Raw genomic sequence first — 21,004 nt, 5'->3', positions numbered from 1 at the left:
CAGCTTTATACAGGGAAGGGAAACAATGGGTTCCCGATGAGAGTCATGTACTCTTCCACACCAGTTAGAGTCATGGCAAGCAATGCCCAGGGCTTCCTAGCACTAAAGCCTGTTTTCTTGAACCTTCTTGGATTTAACAAGCGCATAAGGCAGCAGATCCATTGGTCACACAGCAAATAATGTTTATGAAGTCTGTGAGAGTTTTTTCCTGTTTGCTGTGAGATGTCATAAAACTGCTTGTACACCATGTGGGACAGTAAGTAGCTGAGCATATCTGTGACTTACACATAGAGCCCTCCATCTCCTTCCCTTTGTGACTCAAACCTATCACCGAGGGACCCACTCTCCAATCCTTTCCTTTTACATTCGTCACCCAGGTACACAGGCAGAGTCTGTGTCCCATAGTCCTGCTCTCACATATCCTACAAGGGATAGTTAGAAATCCCCAAGACCTGATGTTTGCACTGGGAGAAGTCCAGGTAAGACAGAGTCACACTGGACTCCATCGTCTCTGTTTTGTTCCAGCTCCTGACATTTGAAAAGGCTTGAGCTTCTTATTAATGTTTGCTATTTTGATCTTCTCCTTGAGATGACAGATTAAACTGCAGAGTCCTGGAAAATAGACTTGCTATTTTCCTTTCCAGAGGTACAAAATCTGAAATTATTTTCTTAAGTGCAGGGATGGTTGGTGTTCACAGTCAGGGTGTTACTCCAGAAAACATTGTGGAAATACAGATCTTCGCACAAATCCATTCCAACTCAGAGATGGCCTCAGGGCATCTAGGAAACCCCTCCCAAGGGATGGGTGTCACTCAGCCTGGCTTCCATCCTTGTTCAAAACCTTCACCATTTCGCTGTCCCAGTGAACTAGCTGTAGAGTTACACGCCCCCCCCACACACACACACCGACTTCTGCATCAGTTCTTAGCTCACACCTCAGAAATCCTCTGCAGAGCTTCTACCACCTAACACTTCCACACCCTGCGAATATTCCTAGGATCCTTTTGTGATCCCTGGCAGTAGGCAGAACTCTCACAGGGGCTCTAAAATCCCTGCCTCTGGTGCACACACCCACGCTGTCCTCTCGGCATGACTGTGGGAGGAAACAATGCAAGGAGTTAGGTACAGATCAGTTGTTTTGAAATCAGTGATGTCATTCTGGTTAAGCCAACATAAAGGATTCTCTTATCGGAATTAGGTTTCAACCTCTTGCTAGAAGAAATGAGCTGACACTCTGCAAGAACATTTGTGGGGGAATAAAGAAGTATCTATGGTGGGGATGTCAATAGAGGACAAAGCAAGAGCACAGTTGGGGAGTGGTAAGTGACTGGCTTTCCTTGATGAGAGCAAGCCCACAGACCAAGAGACCCTCCTTCAGCCTCATAAGAACCTAAGCAGAGGGGCTGGAAAGATGGCTCAGTGGTTATGAGCACTGTCTGTTCTTCCAAAGAACTGCAGTTCGATTCCCAGCATCCACATGGCAGCTCACAACTATCTGTAACTCCAGTATACCAATGCACATAAAATGAAATTAAGTACATTACTAAAATAATAATTAACCTAAGCAAAGTCCCTCTAAGCCAAATCTCAGTGTCTGGCCCCCCATGGCAACAGTGAGAAAAGAGGACTATGAGCTACTTGCTCATTGGTCACACAACAATAGAAAACTATAGTGTTCTCTTGTCAAGTGTTGTACCTAGAGCACATATCCATATTTACACCCAGAGCCTGTATCCACATCTATACTTTGAACACATGTCTATAATCACACCCAGAGCATATACCCATATCCACACCCAGAGTATATATCCATATCTATATTCAGAGCATATATCCATATTTACCCCCAGAGCATATATCCATATTTACTCCCAGAGCATATATCCCGACTCCCAGAGTTGGTTTGATGGGGTTTACAATTATCAAGGAAGCAGACCTCCTACAGCATGTGGCAGAGAGGCTCAGCTGAGGGGTGAAGACTCATCTCAATTCTTGAGTCGCCATTAGTGGGCCAGCACCCCACACTGAATAAAAATGGCATAGTGAGCTGAGAGCTGGTATTCTCCATCTCCTGGTTCTTATCACAGTGGAACCTCTCCTGCCGCTGTGTTCTCTCCACCATGGTGGGCTATATTCCTCTCAACTGTGAGCCAAAATTGACCCTTTCTCCCACAACTAAGTTTTTGTTGGAAATTCAGTCAGCAATGAGAAAAGTAACTAACTTGCCCAGGTAGATTTGTCCAGGCTTGTGAGGAACTGTCTGTTTGTGTCTTGATCCCCCTTTCATCTCTGCACCTCAGCCTTATGTAACCCAAATACTGCCTCTTCCCTGAAAACTATTCCTTTTGCCTTTCTGGGCAGCTCCTATTTTCAAGGTCAAAAATGTTTTGTTTTGTTTTGTTTTTGTTAAACCTTGTATGATAAATTCACCCAGGTGTGTAACTTAGCCATCCTGCTAGACTGTAAGTTTCTTCAGAATGTAACATCCGACCATCCCCTCTACTCCAGCCCCTAACTCTCACACCATACCCAGCATGCAATAGATGCCAAATGCATACTTAACACGTAAGCAGGCTTTTCTAGGGCTTTTGTGAGTTCATGCTATGTGTTTCACTATTTATTTAGGAAAATTCTCAACTGTAATGCATGTTGAGATGATATTAAAGCTGTCTTCATGATCAGTCACAATGGAGGCTTCCTCCATGTGTGTTCAGTATGTTTACTCTCACACTCTTTCCTCTTCTTCTCTTTCATTAAACTGCTGTCTGTATTCTTGAAGACAGTCTTGGGCTCAGTCTCTGCCCTTCATGAGATTAGAAGTAAAGAGAGGAATGCATGACTACCCACCCCAGTTGGTTCAAGTCTCCAGGTTTGCCAAGGTTCACAGGTCACAGTGCAGACACCAGAGAATCGGGACACAGCTGATGGTCAACCAGTGTAAAAGAGGAGACGAGTCTCAGAAGGTAGGCTCAGCACAGAGTGGAGACAGTGATGTGTGAATGCAGGGAGGGGCCGACCCCTGAAGCCAGTCTAAGAATAATCCAGGAAAACAAGGCTTGTAGTATTACCTGTAAAGATCAGAAGCAAAATAAAAAACAATGGAATCAGGAAGAAGAGAGAGTGGGGAAGAGAAAAGAGAAGAAAAGAAAAGAAAGGAGAGGGATTTTGAGCTTCTTTGAATAAACGTATTTCATTTGGTCAGGCTAAGCTGTGCTTTGGAGTGTGTGTGTGTGTGTGTGTGTGTGTGTGTGTGTGTTCAAATATTAGAGGGGCAATTGAACAATGAAGATATTTCTGAGAAAGGCTAAATAAATACAAAAACAAACAGTATCAATTCTCTAAAACACCCCAGGAGAGCTTTGAAATGGTCAACGTGTGGCAAGGAGTGATGCTCAGGGAGAAGCTGATCTAATCGTGAAGACGACTGGGCTATGCCAGAGTCTGTGAAAATCCCATCAGTGGAGGACCAGGTATTAATGACTTCATTCTGGTGCCATTTTCAAAGGTAGAGCTTTGGGGAAAATAATTGGCTCAGGAGGGCTCTGATGTCATCAGCGGATGTTCATTGGTGGGCTCATCATTGAATGACCTATTGGGAAGTAGTGGAAAGTAGAAATTGGGGACTGACTGAAGGACGTGGGTCATTAGTAGTGTGCCTCTGAAGGGTATGTCTCATCCACAGCATCTTCTCTCTGTCTTCCTCTACTTCCAATCTGCCGTGAGGTGAGCAGCTTTGTCGTATGGACACCATGCACAGTGAGCTCAGCCTCAAGTCAGGCTCAAAGGCGTGGGGCCAAGTGATCATGAATAGAAACTTCTGGAACCATGCACTGGAATAAATCTTCCCTCCTCTAAGTCCTTTCTTTCAGGTATTTGTGAGAGAAGTGGGAGACTGGCTAGCAAGATTAGTGTTAAATGAGCAACCAGAGCCATCTGGACTTCACTTGGATCACTCTAGCTCCCTGGGTGTCTGATGAATCTCAGATATCCACAACAGACAGAAAGGGACAACAGTTGGGTGTAGATAAATAGAGGTGAGGAGAAAGAGTTGGGAGATGCTGGGACCAGAGGAGCAGTAGCGTTTGGTGATAAATAAGGGCAAAGTATATGGCGGTGCAGAAAAGCATGACATCAAAGCCTCTAGTTTGAGCCTTAAGTCATCGAGGGTTCCAGTCATGAGATGGGCAGAGCAGGAAGTGTGGATAGGGGTCACTCAGACATAAAAGTTAAGTATGAGGGGGGCTGAGGGAACTCTGAAAGTCAGAGGATCAAGGGCTAAAAAGCATCACCTGGGAGATTCAAGTAGGGAAGCTCTGGAACACTTGCTGTAGCTGGGCAGAGCTGGAGAGAAATCAGGTCTGCAGTTGACCAGGGTATGGAGATGGAGGTGGGAAAATAAAGACTGATTAGAAGCATAGCTTTGATTTGAATCTGTACCATCCCTCTGGGCTCATGCTTAGCCCCAGATACTGGGACTATTTGTGTAGGTCTTTCAAACCAGGAGGTAGGGTAGAGGTTAGGGAAGTAGTTTTTCCCCAATTGCATGGAGCTTGTACCACAAACTCAACCTTTAAAATTCTATGTATACTAAGAGATTATTATGGTCTGTGTATATTAATGCTTGAAATTACTACACTGGCAATTATTTCTTAACTAGCCTCTTCTCAAATAACCAAGCAGAGACCTTATAATATTCCAAAGGCTTAGTTAGGCCTTAGCTGGGCAGACTTTCAGCTAGTTCATTTAAATTAACCTGACCACCTAGCCCCATCCAGCATGTGGCTAGTTATACCTTTTCTAGGCCTGTGATCAAGTCCATCTCCTCCTATGTCTCCTGGGCAAAAGGGCCTTTCTTCTTCTTCCTAGAATTCCTCTGTCCTTCTCAGGAAGTCCCACATTCCATTTTCTGTCCAGCTGATTGGTCATCAAGTTTGCATTAAAGCCAATCAAAGAATGCCTTAGGTAGGCAAGGAAAAACAGAGACACAATTTCACACAGCATACTCCAACAATTATGAAACCTCCTCCCCCTCAAATCCTGCTCCTTTAGATTGTTTCTGTCAGGTTGTTTTGGTGACAAAAAGAGTTACTACCACAAGTTCTTAAGATACCTGACTATGATGGAAATAAAAGAGGGATATAACAAGAGGGGAGCGTGCAGCCAAATCTGACCACACTGTTACAGCTCTGGTCCCTTTGTGTAAGGTTACAGAGCTGTGTGTGTATGTGTGTGTGTGTGCGTGCGTGCGTGCGTTTGTATGTATACGCACTACAGCTAAGTCTCAACCAGCATAAGACTGGAAATACTAAATAAAATTGCACTAACCTCAGCATGTACAGACCTCTTCTTGTTATTATTCCCTAAATATGGTTCAGCAACTATTTATGTAGTATTTGTAGCATATTAGGCATTAGATGTAATATAGAATGATTTCAAGTCTACAGAAGGATATGTGCTATATACATATATGATACCATTTCGTGCATAGGTTGGGAGCACCTGTAGATTTAAGGATCTGAGATTAAACCTTGTGGGTATCAAGGGATAACTGTACTTGTTTCCATGACTCAGACCTTGACCTTGGACACCAGGGTTCCTTTCTATACACCGAGAGTCTTGAACGGGAGCTTTATTTGAACTATCTTTTAGACACAATTGAAAACTGTCGAGTGGGTTTTGTCCAGCTCAGACTTACAATTGCATATGTGTACCAAACTGGTACCGACATAAAGAACAGATATGGGGGCAGGGGTGAGTAGGAGACAGAAATGAGGACCTATGAAAGCAGCTGAATTCACCCACCTGTTCTGTGGTGGTATCTTCCAATATGATGTCAGCTGTGGAGCCCACAGAACAGCCATCTTCAAGATATACTTTCAATATTTATTGTTGCTAGACTGGCTGCCCAAGTTTTCGGACTTGAAAATTAGATAAGTGGGATTGTCATTTTCTTAATCATACAAGCAGGACAAGAGCAAAATGAGGAAGTCAACTCAAGTCTGAAATGATGATTGTAATTAGTCAGCTTCAGCTGTGAAGTTGACACAAATCCAGAGGGAACCTTAACTGAGGAATTGTCTTGTTCAGAAGTAGTCTCTCATCATGGCCATGAGGCCTGGAGATCACAATTAATTATACATGTAGGAGGGCCCAGACCACTATGAGCACTGCCGTCCCTAAGCAAGTGAGCCTGAGCTATATAAGAAAGCTAGCTGAGCAAGCAAGGGAAAGCAAGCCACTAAGCAGCATCCCTGCATCTCTACTTCAGTTCCTACCTCCAGGTCCCTAGTATGAGCTCCTGGTCTGACTTCCTTCCATGAGGAACTATACTCTGTCATCTGAAATAAACCTTTCATTCCCCTAGATTGCTTTTAGTCATGGTGTTATCATAAATTAGAGCAGGGGTTATTAGACACATTTACTGGAAAGACTGATGATATACATATCTCCATGCTTCAAGACAGAAATGAGGACCTATGAAAGAAGCAGCTGAATTCACCCACCTGTTCTGTGGTGGTATCTTCCAATATGATGTCAGCTGTGGAGCCCACAGAACAGCCATCTTCAAGATATATTTTCAATATTTATTGTTGCTAGACTGGCTGCCCAAGTTTTCAGACTTGAAAATTCTGAAATTTTATTTCTCCTGTGTGGTGAGTACACCAACATGGGCATCCATTAGGAACAGCTTCTGCACAGTGAATCTAGGATCAGGTCCTTGCTGATCAGGTCTTCTACTTAGAGCCACATTGAGCAGATAAAGAGAAAGAGTGTAAGATGCTAGGAAAGAATCAGTAATTTGCCCAAACGCAAGGGGGTGTTGAGCATAGGAAAGGGGAGCTAGCCACATCCTGGAGACAAGGGCACTACAGAAAACAGATATATGTTCATCCAGGGCAAATCATTCTTGCCATACATACAATTCAAAATGAGGGTGGCCGAGTTGATTGCAGGGATGGGATTCAGGGACAAGATGGAGGCTGGAAGTTTGAAGTTGGGAGTTGGGTGTCATGGAAAGCTGTGGAGACTGGCTTGGACCATTAGGGTAGAAGATGGCAATCTGTATGTTACAACAATGGCTTTTCCTGTCGCAGTTCTATCACAGACAAGCCAGACTCCTTTGTTTAGGTATCACAATCTCCTTCACACCCCTGTGACACCATTTTCCTGAAAAAAGTACAGCTAGCACTCTCATGTATGTCTGTCTGCCCACCCACCCTCAGACACGCCATCACGGGCTACATTGGGGTGTTTCTATCAATGATGAGTTACATTCTTGACAATCTTCTAGTAAGGTTGTAAGGCCATGGAATTCCTAACACCTACAGTTCGGTGCTCACTTTTGTGGTAAAGCTGTAATAAATAGACTTGCTTAAATTTGCTTAAGTACATATGCATCTCCAACAGTGTTACAGTGCCTATGGCATTCAGTGAAGCAACGTGTTGCAGGTTTGAAGGAGCAGTGGGCTACAGAAACCCTGTAGCCTCTATGAGTAGGACACTAGAACATCTAGGTTCACAGTAAATACATCTATGACTTTTGAACAATGAAAGAGCTACCTAATAGCATATTGTCTAGAAGGTATGTGCATTGTGGAGTAATACCTGGCTGTGTGTACATGCGCACAGGTCTAATGAACATCTTTATAAGCACTTACCTGGGCTATTAAAATCAGTCCTTTTAGATTACAAAATTGGGATTCTATTACATATAATGTTAGAATTTCTTTAATTTAAGACATATATTACCCCCACATCCTCTCCTTTCTGAATTTAGTAGTCACATTGTTATCCTGTTGTGTGGTTTCATCAAAGAAAAAGCCATGAAATTCTATATTATCTCCATTGGCTTCTCCTTTGCCATTGGGGTAATGACTTCATACACTACTCTCAAGCATCAGTATCCCATCTGCAGGTCAAAAATCCCACAACAGAAATGGCTAGGTCAAAGGGTGTGTGTAATTGATTATTTTGGATAGTTAGTAAAAATGTTGTGACAATATGCCCTCCCACCAACGCTCTATGAGAGACTTTATATTTATTACTATATTAGTTATATAATTTTTTGAATGTGAAAATGGCTTGATGATGATGATACAGAAATATATTTATCAATAAATTGGGTACTGGTTATTTTGTGTATGTAATTTTGACTTTGAATCCTTTAGAACAATTCTCATTTGACTTAAAGCAATTCTTTATGGTATACATTCTACATATCTGAGTTCGGTTAAAGTAGTATTGGATGGCTCATATAAAATCACATTGATGGATTACCTTGCACTGTATTTCAACGTGATGCACACAGGTCTATTAAATATATATAATATGATGAATGAAATGTTTTCTATTTAAAACACTTCCCACACTTCTCCGAAGTCTTGTTACAATGTGATTTTTGTATCATGGCTCTTAGAACTTTTTTTTCTTGAAGCTAGATCTTTATTTAAAAAAGCTGTGCTGTTCATGTTATGAATAGGCGTCATAATTATCTAACACAACTACTCCAAAAAAATCAAATTTGTAATTAGCTGGGCCAGCTGATTGGTAAGGCTTCCTGGATGCTGCTCTTTAATGTTGGACATTTTCTTTGTGCTTGAAGGATTTGTTTGTGTGTTTCCTATGTGTGATGAGAGCTTTTCCGTAATTGGCTCCTGAGGGACGTCGGATTCCAATAGTTAAAGAATAATTACTGCTTATGAAAAGCGGAATGGCCTCAGCTTCCTTTTGTTGTGGTTTAATTGTATGCAACAAGTCCAGGAGGTGTCTCATCTTGAATTGTGATAGTGAAGATGTAGCTTGCATTTAAAAAAAAAATATGAATTTGGCAAAATGGCAAATTGGCATAATTCTTAAAGCAAGCAAGCAAATCATCCCATTAAAACAGGCTGTGTGTTGTTTCATTAGTTTGTAATTTTGATTACAAATTAAACTGTGCCAGAGTGAGAAGTCTCAAGGTTAGAAAGGCAGGGAGATGGCACAGGATGAAAAAGTTTCACCCAGAGCTGTCGGTAGTGGAATGCAACTGTAACAGACTGCTAATTAGTGCCAACCACAAGAGAAGAGGGGAGTGACAGGCCAGCTCTGGAACATCTTACAGACTGGGGCTGAACTGAGAATACAACACAACAGAAAGAATATATTTCTTAGCTTTGAAAAACCAGATTTTGTTGGGGTAAAGTCTTAAAGATTATTTATTTATTTTATGTCTATGAGTGTCCTATCTGTACACACACCTGCACACCAAAGAAGGTATCAGATCCCATTATAGGTGATTGTGAGCTGCCATGTGGTTGCTGGGAATTGAACTCAGAACCTTTGGAAGAGCAGCCGGTGCTCTTAACTATTCCCTGATCCATCTCTCTAGCCCTGGGGTAATGTTTTAAATCAAATTATCAAGATTTTGTTTTCTCCAAGAAAATGTGAAAGATAAAAGATATCACTTCTCAGAATAAGGTGAGATCTTAATGCTGCAAGGTGACTAGAGGGATGTGGCCAGCTAGCCTTACCAGCTCAGGTGCTGATCTGTCCTGCACAGCCTTATCTCTGGATTGGTTGCAACTTGCCTTGTGGGATCATGGCCTCCCTCCAGTGTGTGCTCTCTGGATGATGAATGAAGAAGCAAAGGCCAGGCTGAACCACCGGAAGAAACAGGTTTCTGCAAGTCTCCAGTCCACCAAATTTTCCCACATCCAAAAGGTCATGTGGCCTGACCTCTCATGCGGTGCGTCAGGAGTATGCTGTTTTGATCCAAGAAGGGATGAAAATATGGGTCATGGCATCACTCAGGTCACCCCCAGAACATGTGTTTATCCATGGTTGAGGTTATTAATCCACCAATAGGAATTAAGAGGAACAACTGTATGAGGTTTTACTCTGTGGCTTTGGCTGCATTAGGCCACACTTAACCTGAAAAGTGTGAAGGAAAGAGTTTAAAATTACAGGGCATGCAGCACCAAGGGGCTTATTCAGAAATGGAAACATACTAAAGAGGATTTCCTGAACATTCTGGAGTTTTCTAGTTCTGTGGATACGGTCTTAATTTTCTTGACTGAACCTGGGGCAGAAAATAGCAGCAGATTCTCAAAATATTAAAAAGAATAACTGTTTTTTAGCACTCTTATCACATTTTAAAGAGAAAAACTGTTATGCACACTCGTCTACTCCAGTCACATCCAAAATATCGGGGATAAAATCCTGATAAAGGATAAGAGGCAATAAGACTTCAAAAGGAGATCTGTGCCTCCTGGATTTCAGACAGTTGCTGGTATCTCCTAACTCAGACGTGTTCCAGATCAGTCTTTCCAATCGTCAACACGCCCTCATAATTAGGCATAAAGCTACCCCAAGAAATGATTTGTAAATGGTTAAGATTGGGCATTGTCTCCTGGCCGACACAATGTTTCCAACTATCCTTGTTTAATGTTTTACATACTAGAGAGTAATTGAAGGGTTTCTCTCACTCTAGGACATTAGCTAAAAGGGTTTGGTCGGGATTCCCCTCTGCCTGCCTCCAGCAAGAACCAGAGAATTGGCATAAGAATACCTCAACAGGGAGGGCTCCACCCCTCTTCCTCCTGCTTCACACCTAGCTACCAGACCCTGCTGACCTTGGTGTGGGGGGTTGCTTGTCTACGTGACTTCAGTCTAGCAGAAGGACTGGGAGAAGAAGAAGGACTTGGACTCACAGAAGGACTAGCACTAGAACTTAGATGGGCTAGGACTCAGATTCATGCATCCGCATTCCCCCGGGCCCAGAGTGCTTGGGCCTGGGGGATACAGCACCAGTTCAGAGGAGATAGCTGCTGCTTTAGACCCAGTATGTTTTAGATAGCCTCAGATGTACCTCAACTATTGAGCTGCCAGATTTACCATCTCTCTTTTGCAATGACTGTAAAAGTCTGATGCCATTTCTAAGAAATACATTTAGATCTTATACTTCACGTGTTGTCTCTGCTGTCATTTCTTCGCCTACGCCTTGTCGACCTGACTAGGACCCCCGTTTCTCCCGCGGGTGGAGGGAGGCCCAGATCGGCTGGCCCGCAGCAAAAAACAAAAACAAAAACAAAAACAAAACAACAGAACAGGAAAGCACAAGGCAAGTCTCTTAATTCAAGCTCTTCCCAGCCCTGTTGTGAAAGCAGTCTCAAAAGCTGCTTTGAGCCGCTGAAATATTCCAGATGAGGAGACTAGGGGGAGATGAGTCACCCATCTTTTTAATTTGAATATACAAGTCTACTGTAATAGTTGCCCTATTTTAAATTATCACCCTGTGAGATGAAGGACACTGGGCCCAACAATGATCACCTTCACCTGCAAGAACTTCCACCCATGGCTCTAGAGTGGAAGAGTCATCCACTCATCGCTAACGGGGGCCTCATGGTACACATCCATGGCTGTTTGAGATGGGTGAGGAGAGAAGAGCTATCTTCCTCTGTGCAGAGAGTCTCTAAGGTGACATGGATGGTCTGTGCCGTAGAGCCAACAAAGCCGAACTGTCTACAAAGTCCCAGCTGGACAGAGGTACCCAGTCAAAGCATCACAGAGTATCTTGGTGAATACAGGGGCTTCTCTGCCATGCCTTATGGTTCTCAGAACAAGGGAAGAATGAGGCAAATGGCTGTCAGTGCCAGGACTGTTTGCCACATGGGCGGCAGTTGGCAGCCAATCCAAAAAAGAGACTCTCCTTAGACAGCGGTTCCTAAGGAGAATTAGAGTTGGCTTGTTTGCTGCTGTTGAAGTGGGGTCTTACGTAGACCGGGCTGGGAGGACAAGAATGTACCACCACACTAGCTTAAAGTTTTCTTTTAACATAATTTGCTAAATCTGTATCTAGTTTTTCTTGTAGGAGAAAAAGGCAGCATTCCAAAAACAAACGAACAAACCCAACCCTACATTTATTTATTACGTGTGTGTGTGTGTGTGTGTGTGTGTGTGTGTGTGTGTGTGTGTACTCCCTTCAACACATGGGTCCAGGAGATCAAACTCAGGGCATCATGGTTAGCAGCAAGTGCCTTTACCAACTAAGCCATCTCTCCGGCTCATATTTACTTTAAGATCAGGGGACAGGCAGAGGGAGGAGGATGTCAAGTTTGGGGCTAGTTTGGGCTATATAGTGAGTTTCAGGTCCACCGAGGCATCATGGAGAGACTCTGGGTTTCACAAACCAAAATAAAAAGTGAAAGATAAAATAGTTAAGGAGGTCAATCTGAATATCAAGCTACACAATGAGAATATCTGTCCTATGTAATGACTGGTAAAGGTACAATTCCACATGTATGTATATTTTTCAAAAATCTGAAAACTCCTTTAGACTTTCCAATGGAGGCACAGCCTCTCGATTATTTCTGCGAGCATGTCATCATTGCTTTAACCAAGCTTCTCTGGAGACAGATTTGGTGAGAGGATAATCGGTCTGAAGCCATTTTAGAATTTGGTTTGTATGAAAGATGGGATTCCCTATCTGTATTGACTGGACTGATAACCACTGTAACTCGCCCCATTGTCTTTCTCTAATGGGAGGGGTCCCAGGGTTTGTCCAATCACAAGTAAACATGGTAAACTCAGTTTAATGAGGTTCCACCTCCTGCGCCTCTTGCTGCTCCTTCTGGGTTAACCTCAATTATAGCCTGGGTCTTTGGAAACAGTGGGTAATCTTGCAGGAATGTGTTGTCCCCCTTCACCACCACCTCGGGGAAGATTTGCCTCTTTGGTGCTCAAAGCCATTCCTCAAGCACACCAGTCTTAAAATCTTCACATAGTTGGCCTCCTGCAGAACCTATATAAATGCACCCTCCTTTGTAATGCTAAAATATAAGCTTTGTTTTTTCAGGCGCTTAGGAGGGACACTTACCTTAATCCTCTTAGTCTGTGTGCCTTGAAGTGATAGTGCTAGGGCAGTTTCAAGTTTCAAGGAGCCAGCTCTCCCTCCAAGGGGTTTGAATGACCTCTTCTGGGATTCCTACCCTATGGCCCTTGTGGGAGGCACTTACAAAGATTTTTAGCTCCCATTATTGCTCTGGACTCGGAGGTCTAGCAAAAGGGACTTTTGGCAAAATGAGAAAGAAGAGAAGAGAGGAGAGGAGAGGAGAGGAGAGGAGAGGAGAGGAGAGGAGAGGAGAGGAGGGGAGAGGAGAGGAGAGGAGAGGAGAAGAAGGAGAAGGGACTCACACGACAATATTTTGTTTCTACTCTTCTCCCCCACCCCCCACTCGCAGGAGTGCCTTTTAAACACAAATACCTTTGCAGCTTTGGGTAGGATGTTCTATCTTTTACAGTTCTGTGGTCCTGTTTATTTTAGTAAAATGTGAGCATTTCCTAACAACCAGGTGTTGTTAGCAAGACTCATACATCTTGATACTGGTCCACAAATGGGGAACCCTCTGCAAGCTACCCTTACTAAAGATTCTCTTCTTCCAGAAGCATCTATCTAGTAAGCACCAGCCACTGCCCAGAAGGCAGTGAAAGGCACAGAGATGTGGAGAGGAACTCAGAGAGCAATGTCAGCATGCTTGTGTTTGGTTGAAAGACCCCTTCTGGCTATAATTTGGGATTTAATGAAACTCAATAATTATTATTATTTTTTGTGTTGGTTTTTTGTTTGTTTGTTTTTTTGTTTTTTGGGGTTTTTTTGTTTGTTTTGTTTTGTTTTGTTTTGAGACAGGGTTTCTCTGTATAGCCCTGGCTGTCCTGGAACTCACTCTGTAGACCAGGCTGGCCCCGAACTCAGAAATCCACCTGCCTCTGCCTCCCAAGTGCTGGGATTAAAGGCGTGCGCCACCACCGCCCGGATCACTTAATAATTATTGAAGTATCTTCCTGTGATCTAATGTGATTTCTCCTGAAACCCTCAACATAGATAGGCTTATACCTGCACCATCATCTCTCAGATCAGTTTGCGGAAAAGATGGAAAATAGGTCTCTCTCTTTTTTTATTTTTTATTTTTAATGTGTTCACCATTGCTCTCTTCAGACATACCAGAAGAGGGCATCAGACCCCGTTGCGAGTGGTTGTGAGTCACCATGTGGTTGCTGGGAATTGAACTCAGGACCTCTGGAAGAACAATCAGTGCTCTTAGCCACTGAGCCATGTCCCCAGCCCCAGGTCTGGGAAGATCATTTTAAAATGATCCCCAGATAACTACAGCCACTGGACTAAAATACTGGCTAGCCCCAGTGCTCCCTAGTGTCTGAGAGAAATGATGTGAGGCCAGACTTGCTGGTCTGTGGGGCAACTTCCAGTCACAGGCCCTGGATCTTCTCTTAATCTTGAGATGAGCAGGAGAGCATGTGCTCATACAGCTAGCTGGGCATCCAACACCTAGCTGGCCAGCTATTCCATTCCATTCCTTTGACTCATGATGATTTGTGGGCACTTTACTAATCTGATCCTAGGAGGACAATGTCTGTCTTTTATGGGAGATAGCTAAAAAATAAACACTCTCTTTGCTCAGATTCTGTTGAGTGAAAATAACCATGTTCAACATCGGTTTTGTTCAGATCAAACATGGGGTGTTGGGGGCAGGGCGAGGACCTAGACCCAGGGCTACTCAATCAAAACACAGTGGCTGAGCAGTCCAGAAGCACATATAAACTGGAACAATTCTCGGGCAGCCTCAATAAGAGGCTCCGACTAATCCTAGGCCTGTTGAGTAATCCAAAACCTATCCTGTAAAACAGCTCTGGCTACACGCCGAGTGAGGACTAGAAGACCCTTCTACCAACAACCCTAGTGGAACTCATTTGGGTATATATTAGATGGAGAACTAATTGGGAAGAGACACGAGATTAATTAATTAGTCGGGTGGTAGAAGCAGTAAGCAGGGACAGGGTGAATAGGATCAAAATATATTTTGCACATATATGAATATGTCAAAATGAAATCCATTGCTATGTATTAGAATTAGAATTAGAGAAATAATAAGGGAGAGCCTGTGCAGATGAGGGGCTAGAACTGTGAAGTTTTATGGAAAATGCTAGTCCTCTGTCTAGACCCTCCAACTGATCATCCTTGAGAGTCCCCAAGCTGTGATGAAGCCTGCTTGAATTCGAAGAACAGAGGCACATTCTTATCAGAAACAGAGAAAGGAGGCCCACTCTACCACAAGAAGAAGGAGGAGTTGTGCAGATAGACCTCAAGCCTGAGTCTGTTAATTGCAAGCTGTTTGATGTCAACAAGCTCTTTAGAGATTTAATCTACAGTATGCTAATAAGAGTAACTGCATAGGTAGCTACAGCAATAAATGAGATAATACATGTAAAACACTTAGCATAATAATTGCGCACAGTAATTATCCGTTTAACCTTCCTTCCATTTCTTGACCTCATTCTGCCTCTTAGATGCTATCTCCCTCTTTCACCTCACATGGAGGTGTTTCAAATGTACCTTTCCATCACCCACCCTTCTAAAGTCTCTGCAGTAGGCACATCTATTGGTCACTGGGCTTAGGTCTCCGGGCCTCGGTTTACCTGTCTGAAGAGAAGAACTGTCTGGAGGAAAAAGTGTGGTAGGGATAGATGTCCATCAAGGGTGCTTCTGTGAGTCTGTGAACCCAGGCGCTTGACAACAAAATTGTGAAAAATTCTCAGAAAATGCCTTGCATGTGCATTGTTCCATCAATAGCTTTCTTAGTTGCAGATTTATTCTTTGCGCATGTGCATTTGTGTGTGTGTGTGTGTGTGTGTGTGTGCTTGCACAAGCATGCACAAGTGCTTGTGTGTGCATGTGGATACCTGAGAGGCTAGAAAAGGTCATAAGATCTCCAGGAGCTGGAGCTATGGCTGGTTGTGAGCTATCTGATATGGATGCTGGGAACTAAGCTTAGGTCCTATGCAAGAACAACAGAGGCTCTTAATTGCTGAGCCATATCTCTCCAGCCCCTATAGCACTAGTGTTATCAGTGTGCTCCACATTATTTCCCTCCATCCATCTGTGAGGAATTTGAGGTGCGACTCCACCCACATGGATGTGGCCATGAATCAGAATGACTTCTACTGGACACTTTTGCAATTTTACTGTAAATGTCATCAACTGGTAAGAACAGTCTTTTGAAGTTTGTAACCTACAAGATAAATTGCATTTTTAAAATACCCAAGGAGTCCTTCCGTTCACCTCCTGGCACCCCAGTTCTTTGATGCATGTAATTCTTTAGACTTTGGCCCAACTCTCATCTCTTGGCAAATGACCAACTAGCAGATTCCAAGCAATATTCCAAATGTACTCAGCTAAAACAAATCAAGTCCGACAGTTGTCACAGAAGCATTTAACCAAAATTACTTCAACATTTTAACAACGCTTGACGTTTGCAGGGATGTCTTTGAAGTCCAGAGCTCCCAAAATATTTAGTGTTAACAGTTCTAGACAGGTGTTTTGCCGAAGACATGTAAAGATGTGTTGAGTGAGGATTATTATTTTGCAACGAGTTTAGCCTCTGGAAAAATATTTATGTCTTAATTGGATGGAATTCCACCTGTCATTTTATCAAACATGTTGCTTGGGGTCCGTTTTGCTTAGAGTCCAAGAAAAATGAAAGTGTTTTAGCTGAGGGAGTTAATGCGACACATGTTTGGGCTTTTTTGGAATGGCTGCATTTGTTTGGTGGTAATTCTGAGAGAGTGTTTTAGCAATTTGAACCAGACTTTGCAATTAGAAGATACAGAATTGGATCTGAAAGAGCAGCTTAAAGGGAGAAGTGTGAGTGTCATATGCATGCACACCACGTGTCAGAGCCCCTTTAGGAAGTCAAAGGTACAGACCTCAAACATGGCTTGTCATTGCAGAGGGAATGGAAAGAGAGTCCATCCGCTGGCTAGAGGCAGCTATCTATTTCAGAAATTAGTTGCCTTAATATGCGAGGTGTGGCCAGGCAGTGGTGGTGCATGCCTTTAATCCCAGCACTTGGAGGCAGAGGCAGGTGGATTTCTGAGTTCGAGGACAGCCTGGTCTACAGAGTGAGTTCTAAGACAGCCAGGGCTACACAGAGAAACTGTCTCCAAAAACAAAAACAAAAGAAAAAGAAAAAGAAAAAAGTGAGGTACTGGGGAAGAGGTACCCTTTCTTCTGTCTCCCTCACTTCACTTCATCATCATCATCATCATCATCATCATCACCAGCAGCAGCATTGCCTTCTTCCCATCCATAAACGTTTGCCTTAAAGTTCTTTCTCAACAAAGAAAACTGAGGTTAGGAAACAAACTTGAGCCGCTTCTGATTCTATCTTTAGGTCAGAGCAAAGAAACCTCCTGCCTTGCTCAGATAAGTTCTCCACTTGGAGATTAAGGAAGACTACCAAAGCATTGGCTTTGGGTTGCATTTGGCCCATCCCTGAGGGCTGAGGAGGCAGTGTCCATGCCCGAAACATGTTTCTTACTTGTGTCAGTGTGTCATCCCTTGACCCTTTGGTTTCAGGCTTGCTGTCGTTCCAATGATAGGGCCCTAATGAGAGACGTGAGCACAGGTGTTTGGAGGAGGGGAGAGGAGACCATTAGGGGCAGTTTTGGAACATTTGGTTTTGAGTGGTGGTCTTAGTTATAACAAACTGTAATTAAATCACAGAAGCCATGATTGGATGAAGAGAGTTTGCTATAATGTGAAGCTGCAGTGTTCCCCATAGGCTTGTGATTGAATGCTTGGCCCCAGGATAATGGTACTGTTTTGCGGGTGCTGTGCACCCTTTAGGAAGTGGGGCCTCATTGCTGGGAGTGGGGTTCCACTCTCTTGTGCTCTCTCTGTTTCTTGGCTCACCATGATGTGGGGGGAGATCTCACCATAGTCTCCCTACCAGGAACTCCACTATGACCTTCACATCACTATGGCGAACTGAAATGCTGGACACAGTGAGTGAGCAAGAGTCCTCCCTTCAGTTGCTTCTGTCCAGTATTCTGGTTGGAGCAAGGCCAAAGCAATGAATGCAAGGTTCTAAAGAAACAGAGGGAAATGCAAACTGCCTTAGTGTTTCCACTTTCTGCCTCACTGATTCCCATTCCCACCCACCCGCTCTCTGGCGCCTTTGCACAATGCATACATACTCCCACACCTTCCCCTATTCGCCAAGGGGAGAGAACACTAAGACACAAGGTTTCATTTGACGGTGAGAGAGTTCTCTTGTAGAAACAACACATGGAGTGTGTTTCGGCAGAAAGAGGGGCCCCAGGGTACCCCAGAAGGAGGCATAGGGCATCTAGGTGTGGTTAGGAGGGACGGGCAATGTTAGGACAGTGAGGAGTACCAGAGCCATAGAGCTGGCATACACAGTTCCACATTGCTTGGGGAAGGCACTGGGATCTCTGTGGGGTTGGCTGAGAAGCAGTATGGAGACAGAAAAGCTAGGTCTTGGCTTGGCTGAGGTTTTTCTCCATCCATTTTGCTCCCAGTCTCCCATGCTCTGAAATCCCTTGTTGTCTTGTGTTACTCGTCTCTACAGCAGCATCCCAGGTGCTTGTTTTGGACAAGGGGACAGTCCAGTATTTGTTCTGCCTGATGTTCCAATCAGGCTTTGAGACCAATGTTAGCATCATTCAACGTCCCATTTGAACTAGCTATCCAGGGTCATTTTTTATTTTCTCAAATAAAAACTATTCCGTAGGTAAACCAAGTCATAGCTAGGAATGTTAGTTAACTTTGCACTGTACATTTTACACACTGGCCCTTCTCCAAGCTTCTGCTTGATCTCCATGGTTTTCATATGCCAGAGCATATGGGTCTTACTACATGACATGGGAAGGGACTAAGAGGTGTGTAAAGGAAGGGGAACAGGGTGCACACAACCCCTCTGATCAGCTTCTTGCTGTGGCTGACCGTGACAGATGGAAACAGGTTTAAGAAGTTCCGAAGTTCTAAACGCTGACCTGCCTTAGTGGGACCCAACTTTACGTGCCCTGGCCATCCAAACAGGTCAGATCTCAGTGAGTAGTGTGGGCTGCTGAAGAGAGAGTCCTAGCTTCTCTTCTAACTATCGACCCTGGACTCTGGGGAGACACCTTAGTCTTTTGAAGCTTCCTTGTCTTTATGTGGAAGACTGGAAAAGTCCTTGTGAATGTGGCTTAAGATCTATAAGTTGGACTGAGTGATCAGAATGTTGTTAGACCCTTAACAAGCACTCAGAAATGCTGCTCTTTCTGAGCCTCCCTACTCCAAACTTTGATTTTTTTTTTTAATCTGAAATAAGGTCTTCCTGTGGATTGCAGGCTAGTCTCAGACTCTTGGTTCTTCTACCTTGGAGTCCAGAGTGCTGGGATTATAGGCATGGGCTTTCATACCCATCTTAAAATCTGGATGAGCTCACAAGCAGAAAACTGCATTCCTGATCTCATGTGATAAGTTAGAGTGAAAACACAGATACCCTAAAATATTGTATAATATAAGGTATGTATGAAATATCAGATTTCCTGTTTGGACTTGAATCTTATCTCCAAGATACTTATCTCCCTCTCCTTCCTCTTCTCCTTCCTCCTCCCCCTCCTCATCCCTTTCGCCTTCTCCCTTCCCCTCTTTCTGAGCAACACACACACACACACACACACACACACACACACACTACTGTAAAATCTTCAGTAATAGAATTCTTGAATACTTTTGGTCCAAGTACACTGGATATAAGCTACTCAGCCCACTATTTCTGGGCAGCAACAAAAGGGTCTAGAACGTATTCTGTCATCACACATAAAGTATGACCCAGACATGGGCACTAATGCAAGAGCTAGTGCAATGCAAACCTTGCTCTTGAGTTCTGGGGCATATGGAGTGTCTTCCTATCCTCTCTGGATCCCAGACGAAGGGTGAAGCTGAAGGGTTGCCAAGGCCACTGCCAGGAACACTGTCGTGTACCCTCTGCCTGCAGCCAGGCCTGCTGCAGTTCACACAGGAGGCTGCGACTGCTTATGGTTAGCGGTATTTGGTGGACAGTGTAAGGCTTCCCCTCACCACCAGAGGTTTTAAGGAGCGACATTTCTGATGACTGGCTTCCCGGTATGCTGGTAGCATTCCCTCCTCAGTCTGGGGTACAGCCAAGCACTCAACACATTCAGAATGCTAAACAATACAAATCTAGTAAGGTCAGGCCCTGAGACGGTTTTGCTGACATAAGACTTTTGGGCTTCGTTCAACAGACAAATTGGTTTTCTGGACAAGCCATACTGTGTGGTACATTTCTTTAGAAAGAATATTTGCAGAGAAAAATGTGCTGAGAGGCTGGGTTTTCTTCTTCAAATGACAGTCTCAAAACTAAAATTGTTAGGCAGTCATTGTTTAACTGTTTGTGAAGGGACTGTGATCGGAATGTTAGTGTTGGAAGAATCCAGACTCTTCAACCCCCCTCCAATTGTGGCTTTTTACTCTCACCCAGATGTTAGCTGAGGAATCCTGTCTTTTGGGAGCAAATCCCACGCCTGGGGAGAGGCCAGGGCCCTTCTAATCTTCTGTGGGATTCTGGAAGGAACAGAGTGGCTGCTGGCTTGTTTGCTTGGCTTCGCTCGGTTTTCATCCCGTCTCTCTCTGGGTTTTGGTTGATTCCTTTTGGTCTATGGATTCTCTGGACATTCTTCTCTCCTGGCTCCATCTCTGAGCCTCAGTTTAGCTGTAGAGCTTGGACCTCTGGATTGGCACACTGAAATGTGTATGCCGTGGCCCTTGGTGTGGAGAGAAGGCTTTGCTAAGTGTGCGAGTCAGAATTGAGGCTGATGTGTTCATCAAGACATCACACACCTTTACTTTGTACTACTGATACTACATGCTTACTTAATAATGCCTGTATATAGGGGGTGTGGAGATTAGGTAGTTGTGTGGCCAGGAGTGTTTGTCACAGAATGGTGATCTTGCTTAGAAGCCAGCCTCCCTCTTGTCCCTTCTGTATATTCGAGAAGACAGGAAAGCAAGCTGAATCACTTTGACTTCAGTGGCAATACAGTGCCCTCCTCCTGACCACTGGGATGGTTGATTGTTTACGTAATTATACAAGTAAGTATAAAAGTAATGCAGTGGTTATATAGGTAAAGAATATTTCTTTTT

General features: G+C 43.8%; 2 long non-coding RNA genes across 2 annotated transcripts in view; both read left to right on the top strand.

Annotated features, from left to right (window-relative positions):
- Window positions 1-304: 304 nt before the first annotated feature.
- On the top strand, window positions 305-3,855 carry LOC116067933. Its single transcript, XR_004109357.1, has 5 exons — window positions 305-479; window positions 1,199-1,319; window positions 2,780-2,963; window positions 3,353-3,470; window positions 3,683-3,855. It is a non-coding gene; the product is annotated as an uncharacterized LOC116067933 (long non-coding RNA).
- A 16,931-nt stretch (window positions 3,856-20,786) lies between these two features.
- Window positions 20,787-21,004, top strand: part of LOC116067932 — a 1,469-nt gene continuing 1,251 nt past the window's right edge. The window contains exon 1 of the long non-coding RNA XR_004109356.1: window positions 20,787-20,953. This is a non-coding gene — a long non-coding RNA (uncharacterized LOC116067932). The remainder of the gene's footprint in view (window positions 20,954-21,004) is intronic.

This window comes from Mastomys coucha, unplaced genomic scaffold (genome assembly GCF_008632895.1).
Source record: "Mastomys coucha isolate ucsf_1 unplaced genomic scaffold, UCSF_Mcou_1 pScaffold22, whole genome shotgun sequence".
In the NCBI taxonomy this organism is placed as follows: domain Eukaryota; kingdom Metazoa; phylum Chordata; class Mammalia; order Rodentia; family Muridae; genus Mastomys; species Mastomys coucha.
Note: the sequence above shows the minus strand (reverse complement) of the source record. Positions and strands in the feature narration are given on the sequence as shown.